Raw genomic sequence first — 13719 nt, forward strand, 5'->3', positions numbered from 1 at the left:
GTATGGGATGCAGCAAAATCAGTGCAAAGAGGAAGATATATAGCTCTACAAGCATACAAGAATACAGAATGACCTCAACTAATCGACCTAACATTGCACCTAAAGATACTAGGAAAAGAAAAACAAACTAAGTCCAAAGTTAGAAGGAAAATAATATTCTAATTAAAGCAGAAATAAATACTATCAAAAATAGGAAAACAAGAGAAAAGATTAACAAAACTAAGAGTGGCTTCTTTGAAAAGAAAAGACAAAATTGAAAAACGCTTTAGCAGGACTGACCATAAAAAAGAGAGATTAATAAAATTATAAGTGAAAGAGGAAACATTACAATTGATACCACAGATACACAAAGGATGACAAGAGACTAACCAACTCCACATCAGAAATTGGACAACCTAGAAGAAATGAATAAATTCCTATAAATATACAACTACCAAGTCTGAAACAGGAAGAAATAGAAAATCTGAACAGATCAGTAATGGGTATGAGATTGAATCAGTAATTAAACTCTCCCCCACCCAACAAAGAAAATCCCTGCACCAGATGACTTCACTGGCGAAATTTTACAAAACATTTAAAAAATAATTCATGCCGGCCCTTTTTAAACTTGTCAAAAAATAAATAAATTGGAGGGAACACCACCAAAGTCATTTTACCAAAGCCAGATAAGGAAATTATAAGCAAGGAAAACTACCACCCAATATCCCTGATAAATATGGAAATACACATTCTGAACAAAATACTAGCAAACCAAATTCAGCAGCACATAAAAATGATCTACATTGATCAAGTAGGAATCATTCCTGGGATGCAAGGACATATGCAAATTAATAAATGTGATATACCACAACTATAGAATGAACTATAAAAATCATACAGTCATCTCAATAGATGGAGAAAAAGCATATGGAAAAATTTGACATAAATTCATAATAAAAACTCAAAAAATGAGGTATAGAAAAAATTTGCCTCAACATAACTAAAGCTTGATATGACACCTATAGCTAACATACTGGATGGTAAAAGTTTGCAAACTTTTCTCTATGATCAGGAACAAGACAACAGTGCCCCCTCACCACTCCTATTCTACATAGTACTGGAAGTCATAGTCAAAGTCATCGGTGAAGAAAAAGAAATAAAAGACATCCAAACTGGAAAAGAGGAAGTAAAATTGTCTCTATTTGCAAATGACATGATTTTCATATAGAGAAAATTCTAAAGACTTCACTTAAAAACTATTAGAATCTAGGAGTGCTTGGGTAGCTCAGTAGGCTGACTGTTGATTTCAGCTCAGGTCATGATCTCCCAGTTTTTGAGATTGAGCCCCAAGTCAAGTCTGTGCTGACAGCATGCATCCTGCTTGGGATTCTCTCTCTCTTCCTCAGATTCTGCCCCTCCTCCACTCATGCTTGCGCTCTGTCTCAAAATAAATAAATAAACTTAAAAAAAAAACCACATTAGAATCAAATGAACAAATCTGGTCAAATTGTAGCATACAAAATCAACATACTAGAACAGTAGCATATCTATAAACTAACAACAAATTATCTGAAAAAGACATTTTTTAAAAAGTCCAATTTATAGTTCTATCGAAACCAATAAAATACTTAGGAATAAATTCAACCAAGGGGGTAAAAGATTTCTACACTGAAAACTGTAAGATTGATGAAATAAATTGGCAAAGACACAAATAAATGGAAAGATATCCTGTGTTCATTGGGTTGGAAGAAGTAATATTGTTAAAATGTCCATATTACACAAACCCATCTATAGACTCAGCGAAGTCCCTATCAAGAATTGAATGGTACTTTTTTTTTTTTTTTTACAAACAATCCTAAAATTCATGTGGAACCACAAAAGACCACAAATAGCCAAACCTATCCTAAGCAGGAAGAACAAAGCTGAAGGCATCACACGTCCTAACTTCAAACTATATACAAAACTCTGGTCATCACAAAAATAATTGTATTGGCATAAAAACAGAAACAGGGACCAGTGGAACAGATCTACAGTCCAGAAACTAACCCATGCATATACAGTAAACTAATGTTTAAAAAGAGAGCCAATAATACTCAATGGAGAAAAGATAGTTTCTTCAATAAATGGGGCTGGGAAAATTGAATATTCACATGTAAAGAATGAAATCATGTCCTATCTTACACCACTCACAAAGATTCACTCAAAATAGATTACGGACTTAAATGTAAGGCCTGAAACCATAAAACTTTAGAAGAAAACACAGGAGAAAAACTTCTTGACAATGACTTTTTGGAAATAACACCTAAAGTATAAACAACATCACTGAAAACAATACACCAAACCAGAAAGCTTCTACACAGGGGAAGGAACCATTAGCAAAACAAAAAGGCTACCTAAGGAATGGGAGAGAAATATTTGCAAAGCACACAACTGATAAAGGGTTAATATCAACATATATAAGGAATTCATACAACTCAATAGGAAAAACAAAACACAATTAAAAAATAGGCAAAGAGGTTGTTGCCTGCTTTCTCCTCCAGGGTTTTGATGGTTTCCTGTCTCAGCCACAGCAATTTCTTACTCGACACATCTCCAAAGGCAAGGGAATTAAAAGCAAAAGTGAACTATTGGGATCTCATCAAGATAAAAAGCTTCTGCACTGCAGAGGAAACAATCAACAAAACTAAAAGGCAACCGACAGAATGGGAAAAGATATTTGCAAATGACTTATCGGATAAAGGGTTAGTATCTAAAATCTGTAAAGAACTCACCAAACTCCACACCCATAAAACAACTAATCCAGTGAAGAAATGGGCAGAAGACATGAATAGACACTTTTCCAAAGAAGACATCCAGATGGCCAACAGACCTGTGAAATGATGCTCATCGTCATTTCTCATCAGGGAAATACAAATCAAAGCCACACTGAGATACCACCTCATGCTGGTCAGAGTGGCTAAAATGAACTGTTTGTAGGAATGCAAACTGGTGCAGCCACCCTGGAAAACAGTGTGGAGGTTCCTCAAAAAATTAAAAATAGAACTACCCTATGACCCAGCAATAGCACTGCTAGGAATTTACCCAAGAGACACAGGAGTGCTGACGCATAGGGGCACATATACCCCAATGTTTTTAGCAGCATGTTCAACAAAGCCAAATTATGGAAAGAGCATAAATGCCCATCAACTGACGAGTGGATTAAGAAGATGTGGTTTATATATACAATGGAATACTACTTGGCAATTAGAAGGAATTAAATCTGGCCATTTGTAGCAACGTGGATGGAACTGGAGGGTATCATGCTAAGTGAAATAAGCCAGACAGAGAAAGACAGATACCATGTTTTCACTCATATGTAGATCTTGAGAAACTTAACAGAAGACCATGGGGAAAGGGAAGGAGAAAAAAAATAGTTACAGAGACAGAGGAAGGCAAACCATAAGAGACTCTCAAATACAGAGAACAAACTGAGGGTTGATGGGGGGCTGTAAGGGAGAGGGGAAAATGGGTGATGGGCATTGAGGAGGGCATTTGGTGGGATGAGCACTGGGTGTTGTATAGAAGCCAATTTAACAATAAATTATATTAAAAAATTAAAATTAAAATAGGGGCACCTGGGTGGCTCAGTCTGTTGAGCATCTGACTTCGGCTCAGGTCATGATCTCACGGTTTGTGGGTTCGGGCCCTGCGTCGGGCTCTGTGCTGACAGCTCAGAGCCAGAGCCTGCTTCGGATTCTGTGTCTCCCTCTCTCTCTCTGCCCCACCCCTGCTTGCACTCTGTGTGTCTCTCTCTCTCTCAAAAATAAATAAATGGTAAAAAAATTTTTTTAATTAAAATAAAAAATAGGCAAAGGACCTGAACAGAGATTTTCCCAAAGAGGATATTCGAATGGTCAACAGGTACAAGGAAAGGTGCTCACTATTACTGATTATCGTGAGAATACATTTCCAAGCACAAGGACAGGTCACCCCACATCTGTTAAAAAGGCTATCTCAAGAAGATAAGAGAAAACAGGTGCTGGCAAGGATATGCCGGAAAAAAGAATCCTTGTGCCCTGTTTGGTGGAAATGGAAACTGATGCAGCCACTATGGAAAACAGCATGGAAGTTCTTAAAAATATTAAAAACAAACTACCATATGATCTATTAACTCTACCTCTGGATGTATATCTGAAGGAAACGAAATCACTATCACACAGAGGTATCTGCACCTCCGTGTTCTTGACGGCATTAGTCACAATAGCAAAGACTTGGAAACCATCTAAGTATCCATCCATGGATAGATGCATAAAGAGAATGTGGTATATGTACACACTGGAATACAATTCAGCCATCAAAATGAACAAAATCCTGACATTTACAACAACATGGATAGACTTTGAAGTACCATGTTAAATTAAATAGAAAGGCAAATACTGTATGATCTCACTTAATGTGGAATCTAGGAGAACCAAAGTCAGAAGAACAGAGACCAGATTGGTGGTTGCCAGCAGAGGCAAGGAGTAGGGGTATTGGGTGGAGATACCCAATACCTTCTCGTTATAAGACAGGTTCTAAAGATACAACGTTCTACATGATGACTTTAGTTAACAATACTGTATTGCGTACATGCAAGTTTCTATGAGAGTAGACCTTCAAAGTTCTCATTATAAAGGAAAAACTTGTTAACTATGTTGCAGTGATGGGTTATTATGGTTAATATATCGCAATGTATTCAGGTTCAAATCATTATGTTGTAAACCTTAAACCCACATAATGTTATAAGTCCATTGTATCTCAATAAATCTAAGAAAATTAAAAAAAAAACTAGTGGAGTTCTTATTTTTTTTTGTAAGGCCAATATTTTGATTACAAATATATCATTTTCCCTAAAAAAATATGTTAGATCACCTCCTTTATCATCTGGGGGCAGAGTGCTAATTGATAAAGGGGAAGCTAATTGATACGAGCATTAGGGAAAAAAGTGATTTAGGTTTGTGGAATCTTGCTAAGATTATCATTTTTAGAAAGTCTTTGAAGGAAAAATATCCCTATCACTGTACATAAAAATGCTATCAATATTTTGGTAAATCTAAGCTTTACCGTACTTTGCTGGCCTTGTTTAGTCTCACAGAGGGACATCGTTAGACATTACCATTATCAAATATGAGCTTGAATAATGCCTGGGAGTTAGCATGAAATCTCTGGTGATAGCTTTCCCCCTGGGCGAGGTGTAAGCACGGGTATGTGTGGGCAGAGGGTTCCGCCAAAAGCAAGGAGGGAAGGCACACAGTCTGAGAATTTCCAGCTTGGAGTGCGTTGACACTGCAATAATATTAGGATGGTTGGTTTTGAGTAGTGTCGTTTTGAAAATAATTTGCCAGGAGGGCATATGTATGCGTAGTAGGAAATTATGTGTGCTAATAGTTAACCCTAAAACACGAAACCAATAAAATCTCTCCCCCAATTCAGTTAGTGTTACACCTGCCAAAAGAGGCTGTATTACTCAACTTATAGGCAAAGCGGGCATAATTAGGAGACCTCAAGATGCAAAGTCTTTTATATGTATCTTTTATGGGAGTTTATTTCTCTCTGACATACCGGTGGTTTCTTTTTTTTTTTAATTTTTTTTAATGTTTATTTATTTTTGAGACAGAGAGAGACAGAGCATGAATGGGGGAGGGGCAGAGAGAGAGGGAGACACAGAATCGGAAGCAAGCTCCAGGCTCTGAGCCGTCAGCCCAGAGCCTGACGCGGGGCTCGAACTCACAAACCGTGAGATCGTGACCTGAGCTGAAGTGGGACGCTCAACCGACTGAGCCACCCAGGCGCCCCATGGTTGTTTCTTATTGGAGGATCTCCCACGCGGTGGGAAGGAGAAACGGGAGGTGTCCTTCTCTCCCGAGGCATCCCATCTCTTGTGCTGGACTGCGACCAGAACCTAGTCACTGGGCACTCCAAGCCATTTCCAAGAGAAGCTGGGAAAAATAGCGCTTATCTGGGGGGGGCTGTGTATCCAGGTGAAACTAAGAAACTTGTTTATTCAGTGAGGAAGAAAGGAGATTGGTAGACCGCGGCGGTTTCTGCCACTTTGCATTCGGTCGACGTTTATGGAATAAATGAATGCCATTTTTGGGACATTTGTTTAAAATCCAAAATGGTAATAGTGGGCGAATTCCCAACTGAATCGGAATAGTGTTTCTAAGCTAGTATTATTCTAAGCTAGTTTTAATACATATTTAAGTATCATTAATAAGAGAATGTAACTCACAAATATTCTTTTTTCTGGTCACCAATATATATTTTCTTTTTTCTGCATGACTACGCAATATGGCATTGTAAACTATGCCTGTGGTTAAGGAGGAAAGAGAATAAGCACACAAAAGTTTGTCTGAAAATATTAAGGGAACTCCATACACATAGCTATTCTGAGACATACAGTGAGGAAAAGAAATCAGTACTCTATTACTGGTTCCTACCCATGGAACAGCTCCCCGGTTCTCTTTTTACTTCTCCAGGCCAGTTGACTTGTTCTCACTGAGATGTTTCGGCACGTTCTTATTTTCCTAGCCATTTCCGGAGGATATCAACTCCAGCCCCTTTACCCCGTCTCCGTCCACATTCCGTAACATCTTTTTTTTTTTTTTAACGTTTTTTTATTTATTTTTGAGACAGAGAGACAGAGCATGAACGGGGGAGGGACAGAGAGAGAGGGAGACACAGAATCGGAAGCAGGCTCCAGGCTCCGAGCCGTCAGCCCAGAGCCCGACGCGGGGCTCGAACTCACGGACCGCGAGATGGTGACCTGAGCTGAACTCGGACGCTCAACCGACTGTGCCACCCAGGCGCCCCGATAATATCCTTTTTTTTTTTTCAAATTTTTTTTTTCAACATTTATTTATTTTTGGGACAGAGAGAGACAGAGCATGAACGGGGGAGGGGCAGAGAGAGAGGGAGACACAGAATGGGAAGCAGGCTCCAGGCTCCGAGCCGTCAGCCCAGAGCCCGACGCGGGGCTCGAACTCACGGACCGCGAGATGGTGACCTGAGCTGAACTCGGACGCTCAACCGACTGTGCCACCCAGGCGCCCCGATAATATCCTTTTTTTTTTTTCAAATTTTTTTTTTCAACATTTATTTATTTTTGGGACAGAGAGAGACAGAGCATGAACGGGGGAGGGGCAGAGAGAGAGGGAGACACAGAATGGGAAGCAGGCTCCAGGCTCCGAGCCGTCAGCCCAGAGCCCGACGCGGGGCTCGAACTCACGGACCGCGAGATGGTGACCTGAGCTGAACTCGGATGCTCAACCGACTGCGCCACCCAGGCGCCCCATACATTCCGTAACATCTTGCAAGGCTGTGGTTGCCTAATTAATTCAGGGCATGGGTACCAGTAATTAAATATCATGTACAGTCCACTTTAAGAAGAGTAGCAGCAAGTGACTTTGTTTCCCCTCCACCAAACCTTGTTTAAATTAGCTACGTTCGCTTTCCCGTTTGTTAGCCGGCCTAAATTGAAATTCAGTTGACGGTATCTTAGCGATTACCTACACATCATGCACCGTTTTGCCAAAAGCTCTCAAATACACTTATTTATATGCGCCCTTTGGATTTCCCAAAACCGTTATAAAAGCAAGCTGACCTAGAGAGGCTCGTGTTTTCTCGAAAGGACTGAACTGTCTGCTGCATAGAGGCAATTATTAAAGGCAACGCTTTATTTAAGTTTTGAAGCAGAGAGCCAGCACAGTTGCATATAAAATACTGACATCAAAATTCAGAGAATCGGAGAAAATAATAAAGGCAAAGAGAGATAACATAAAAGTTGATCAAATTTTAATCTAAAGTACCCTATGTAATTTTACTTAACTTCTTGTTCCTAAGGCTGCATAAAGTTAAATCATTTATACATGCTGTTTGTGTGTTTTAGGGACATTAGTTTCTCGTGTTTCATTTTTCTCTATTCACATACTGAATCCACCCCGTTGAAGTAATTAGCATAATCACCAACATTATAAGATCATTTTCCTCACTCCAAATAAATGACCATCAAACTCATGCCTTACTCTCTATATTCAGAAATGCTTAAATAGTTCATTATTACCCAAATGATGATGGGAGAAATGCTGTGCATAAGATAAAAGGAATAATGACTCATACCCCCCACAAAGAAGATGAAATTCTCCCACATAAGAATTAATTCACTGTAAGATATCTGAGTATAGGGATGATAATTGAAAGGACTAAAAATAAAATTGAATGCAATAGGCAATCTAAAGGTCATGAGACTTGTCACTAAACAATTAGATTTTTTTTAAAATTTTGATAGGTTTTATAAATATTACCATGGCTTGGATTCTGAATGTAGATTACTTTTAAATGGAGCTTTCTTGCATCTGAATGCATATCTAATGAAAATACTTCATATGCTGCAAGCTTTCTCCTATCATATCAAATTATATTGATAAAAAGCTAAAGGTCAGGAGACTTATCACAGAGTTGTTTTTTTTTTTTTTTTTAATTTTGGTAAGGTTAAGTTTTATAAATACGACTATGCTTCTGTTTGGAATTTAGAACAACTTTTAAGTGGTGTTTTATCTACCTAAATGTACATCTAATGAAAGTCGTTTTCTATGTTCTGAGATTCCCATTTCTTACAGTAAATCTAAAAGAACCTGAAACACTTAATAGTAGCCATTTAATTATCCAACAACAATATCTTCTGTTGGTAACAGGTTTTATCGATTTTTCAATCTCAACCTATATTGTCTGAAACAAATGAGGATTAATGAGGACTATAGTATTCTTACATTCAAAGATATAAGCAAATTTGCTTACAGGGATATATATTGATTTGCATGACATCACAATGGATTCGCGATACTGGTTAATAGCAGAATTTAGATTTCTTAACACTGAACCTAGGGGCCAGGTTTAAGCAAATCATATCATCTTTTTTGCGTGCAAATTTTTCTCCAAATACCTTCTGTGTCCATGTCGGTCCCTAGCATTCTGCTGCCCGGGACTAACATGCATCTGTTAAGCTATAAGCCTGTTACGGTTGGTATCCAGGTGACAGGTCGGTGGCTACAAAGACAGGTGATAAAGTACTTTGAAATTCACCCATGGTGCACACTCTCTAAGTCAAGTCTATCCTTTCATAGGAGACTTTCCTAACAGAACTCAGGGGCACAGCTGTCTCTTCCTCTCCTGAGTGTCTGGTCTACTTTAACTTCTTACGGTCCCAGAGAATCTTCTACAAGATCAGTGTCCCTCTTTCCTTTGGCCAATATAAATTTCTGAGGTGAGTTTCTAACTTACCTTTAATGTCTGCAGTGGTGTCTATCAGGGACTACAGTTCACTGCACACATCAGGTTGGGCACCAGACATCCCCAGACACTGTCATGAACCTTCAAGTCATTGTAGATATGTAAGGTTTTTGTGACAGTTTTCCCAGAAGACGGCTTTGGGGCATCTTGATAAATGGAGAATTTTTCCTAATTTGCAGAAAGGTCAATAAATATAATTTATTTCTAGTTTCCAAATGGTCAATGAATGCATCAAAAGCTACTCAACATCATGTATCATTAAGGAAACACAAGTGCAAAATATGATACTATTAAACATCCGCAAAAATGGCAAAAATTAAAATAACTGAGAGCAAATCAGACTCACAGACAGTACACCTTGATGCAATTACTTCCATAAATTCTTGGCCCATACCTAATAAATCTGGACATACAACTAACATACATACAACCAATAAATCTGGACACACATACACACATACAACTAATGCCAGTTGTGGGTATACCCAACACAGAGGCGTATATATGGACTCTAACAGAGTATTTTTAAAGACCCATAGCAAGCTTCATTAAAAACAAACTCTGGGAGGGGCGCCTGGGTGGCTCAGTCGGTTAAGCGTCAGACTTCAGCTCAGGTCACAATCTCGCGGTCCGCGAGTTCGAGCCCTGCGTCGGGCTCTGGGGTGATGGTTCAGAGCCTGGAGCCTGCTTCCGATTCTGTGTCTGCCTCTCTCTCTGCCCCTCCCCCATTCATGCTGTGTCTCTCTCTGTCTCAAAAATAAATAAACGTTAAAAAAAAAAAAAAAAAAACTCTGGGAATACAAACAGTACATAAGTAGATCAAAACAATTGTGGTAACGGACAACGGAATACTATATACCAAGAGAAAAGAGCAAATATTGCTACATGACGAAAATATGGATAAATACAGAGCAAAAGGGTGAATGCTATGTTATTCCACTTAGATGAAGTGAAAGAACAGGCAAAATTAATCTGTAAGGACCTCTGGAGTGGAATGAGGAGGTTCTTGATGTGAGTGGTAGACAGGAGTGTTCACTTTTTAAAAGCCGACTGGCTCTCTACTCGTAAGGTAGCACTGGAATACCATGTTTTGTTTTGTTTTGTTTCGTTTCGTTTTGTTTTGCTTTTAAAGGAAGCCCACATCCAAAACAAAGATTCACCTCTTAGGGATTGATTCACATTACCCAGGTACATGAGAGACAGCTAGGCAAACGGAATGTCAAATGATTCATTGGAATTAGCAAACGTAGTGGTTTCATAGACAATACGTGTGTCACTATGATCAACACATTTACTCCATGAAAACAAACCCCCACGGGAAGCAATATTATACGAATACAACAACAATGACCATTGACTAGTAAATGTCCTTTCACTTAGCAGTGCGCTGAACCTTTACCATGCTAAGCATAGAGGGCGCATTTGTTAATTCAAGAGGCATTTAGTTACATTCAACGACACTGGTTCAAGATGGCTACTCAAACACCAGAACCTTTGAGCAAGCTCATCTAACAGCTCTCCCACGACTACAGATACAATTTTGACATAGCTTGTCTGAAGAATCCCAAGCTACTTGGGAAGAGTGTGACTCTCGGAGATCAAGAATTGACATTACCGTATTTTATAAGGGGTAAACTCAAGTTCAAATCCAAGTCATGTTTATCTGGAGGCTACGGATAAAACCAGAAGAGGATTCAGGATTCAGGGCTTCAATTCAGAGATGCCACACTCATTCACTCAAGAGCTGTTTATGGAGAAACAGCTTATTTGTGGCCAACTATTATTGCCTTATGTGCTAATGACAAAGCTCTCATTGGAAAAGTCTTTGTCCTCAAGGTGATTACATTCTAGAGGGAAGACAGACAGACCACACGCCCATAGACAAATAGGAAAATTTCACTTAATGGGGCGTGCTCTGAAGAGAACACGAATCAGGGTTAGGAGTAAAGACCGACGAAGGGCCCAACGAAGAGCTCAGAAAAGAGCTGTCCAGGCAAAGGGGACAAAAAGTATAAAGACCCCGAGGCAAGAACAAGGTTGATGCACTCAAGGAACAGCAAAGGGCTCAGCATGGCTAGGGTCCGGTTCAAGGAGAGGCGGGAGCAAATGAGGTGGGAAAGGCAGGCGGGGGCCAGACCACACTTGGCCTTCAAACCCATACTGAGGGGGCTCGGGTTTTAAGCAAAACGAGGAAACACTTGCGGGGCTTTAAGCAAAACAAACATAATGCCTATGCCTTAAAAAGACTACTCTACTCTCAAAAATAAACATTCAAAAACGGGGGTGGGAGCGCCTGAGTGGCTCAGTAGCATAAGCGTCTGATTCTTGATACTGGCTCAAGTGAGCATCTCACGGGTTCGTGGGTCTGAGACCAGCGTCAGACTTTGCTGTCAGCGCAGAACCTGCTTCAGATCCTCTGTCCCCCTCTCTCTCCTCCACCCCTCCCCTCTGTCTCAAAAATAAATATGCATTTTTCAAAAACAGAATACTCTGGCACGTTACATAGAAACATACGTCCATACTGAGGCAATTTGGAAGTGAAATACTTTTTAAGCACCAGCCCACTTACTTTCCAATGGATAAAACATTCTCAAAAACGTTTTACAGTAACACCCAGCTCAGTGCCTTTTTCTCTACATTTCCCAGGCTCAGTGGATTTCTTGGAAGTCTATGGTTGATAACTTTACCACTGTTTTCATAGAGATCTAAGGAGCATCTGAAATAAAGGGCAGTCTCATCTAAAGGCTGTCTACAGAGAAATGTAAGTATAAAATAACAGCATAGGACTGACCACTGTCAATATATGATAGAAAAAAATCCTTTGGTGTCAAAATTTGTAGCAGCGTTTATGGCTTGCCTCTTCCACAGCCCCACATACTTTGGACCAGAGGAACGAGGGGGCTTCTTGGGTATGTTTCTTAGGTTTGGTGGAAATGATCATGTCTGGTCCTTCCCAAACTCAGAGATTGTTTCCTGTAGGAACCCAGATCTCTTCAAATAAAAAGCAGTGACTAGGTCGTCCGCTCACTAATTACAGATTGCATATTTGCTCTGGACTCACTTGAACATATGAACTGCTACTTACCTCTTTGTTATACTGAAATCCTCACTTGCATCGCTTGCCCTGGAAAACAAATGTGAGAGGCGTGCTTAGGACATTATCTCCCAATTGGCTCTCCCTCGAGTTCACCCTCAGGTGGAAATGCCACGCACAGGGAAGTGGGTCAGGGATGAATCCAATTTCATGAACATCTGAAAGCTTTCACCTGGTGGAACATACCATCCCTCTCGAAGAGCAAAACAGATCCCTCCCCACAAAAAGTTATTAGTTAAAAGGCCAAACTGGGGTCCCCGTGGTGATACTTTTAGTGCCATAAGTACTGGATGAAGTGAGGTAAATAATAGATGGCCTGTTCGCTGGGGGATTTATGTCCGCCTTTCTCAAGAAGCAGATGGAAATTTTAACCCACTCACATCTGATCTCAGTTTGGAGCCATCTTTCTTTCTCTCCGAAGAACAGAGACTGGATTTCAGGCCAGTGAAGTCATTTCCCTGCTATCCTATCAGTGCAAACAACAAGTTGAAAATTACGTGATGAATCACTGCTCTGACCTTCTGCCCAGATATAGTTAACTGCCTTAGTTATTTGTCTTGCAAACCTAAATAATCAGGTTTTAGCACTTGACCTTATGTTGGGAACGGGGGGAGGGGGTACTCAGGGTGGAGATCCTGGAATGAGCCTCTTCCGACTTTGATTTTACATACACGTGTGCGCGCGCGCGCACACACACACACACACACACACACACACACAGTGGGATAACCTTTGTTCCCTTTCCCAGATTCGCTCTGGCTTCTCACTGAGTTCAGGCAATGGGAGACTCCAGTAGAAAAGGCATGAGCAGAGTGAGGTCAGGATGTGTGTCCCAAATTTGACCCTGCTCGCCCACTGGCTGCCAGTGGGTGGATTTCTTCACGAAAGGCCACAGCTCCATCCATCTGGCTGCCCGATCCTATGGCTTGGGATCTCTCTGGTTCTCTCAACCTGGCCATACTTCTGGCCAAGCAAGCACATTAATGTCTTTTCATCTGAGCGTACCGCTACTGTCCCCTTCCTGCCTTGCTATACCCGTACAGAATTTGATTTCAAACATCTTACATGGCAGTTACATTTCCTGTGGTATATGTTGCTATTATTAAGATGATTTTACTACAGAAGATCAAAGGTACATCTAAAATTTGACATTAGAATAATTAGTAAAAAAAAATTTTTATATAACTCTCAAAACAGTCACCTGGTGAAAGTCTGCCTTAGTACGCGTCAGCCAATAAATCAGGGTTAACTCTTCAGCTAAACAGAAGATGAGAGCTAACATTTATTGTAAGTCCTCTGTGTCCTAGACAATTTACATACTGTACTCTAATCATTGTAAC

General features: G+C 40.0%; 1 long non-coding RNA gene across 1 annotated transcript in view; it reads right to left on the reverse strand.

Annotated features, from left to right (window-relative positions):
- LOC125166212 (uncharacterized) overlaps window positions 1-12841 on the reverse strand; it is a 33152-nt gene extending 20311 nt beyond the window's left edge. Inside the window, exons 1-2 of the long non-coding RNA XR_007152397.1 lie at window positions 12760-12841; window positions 12371-12409 (exon numbers count right to left, since the gene is read on the reverse strand). This is a non-coding gene — a long non-coding RNA (uncharacterized LOC125166212). The remainder of the gene's footprint in view (window positions 1-12370; window positions 12410-12759) is intronic.
- Window positions 12842-13719: the final 878 nt, after the last annotated feature.

This window comes from Prionailurus viverrinus, chromosome B2, assembly GCF_022837055.1.
Source record: "Prionailurus viverrinus isolate Anna chromosome B2, UM_Priviv_1.0, whole genome shotgun sequence".
Taxonomy (NCBI): Eukaryota; Metazoa; Chordata; class Mammalia; order Carnivora; family Felidae; genus Prionailurus; species Prionailurus viverrinus.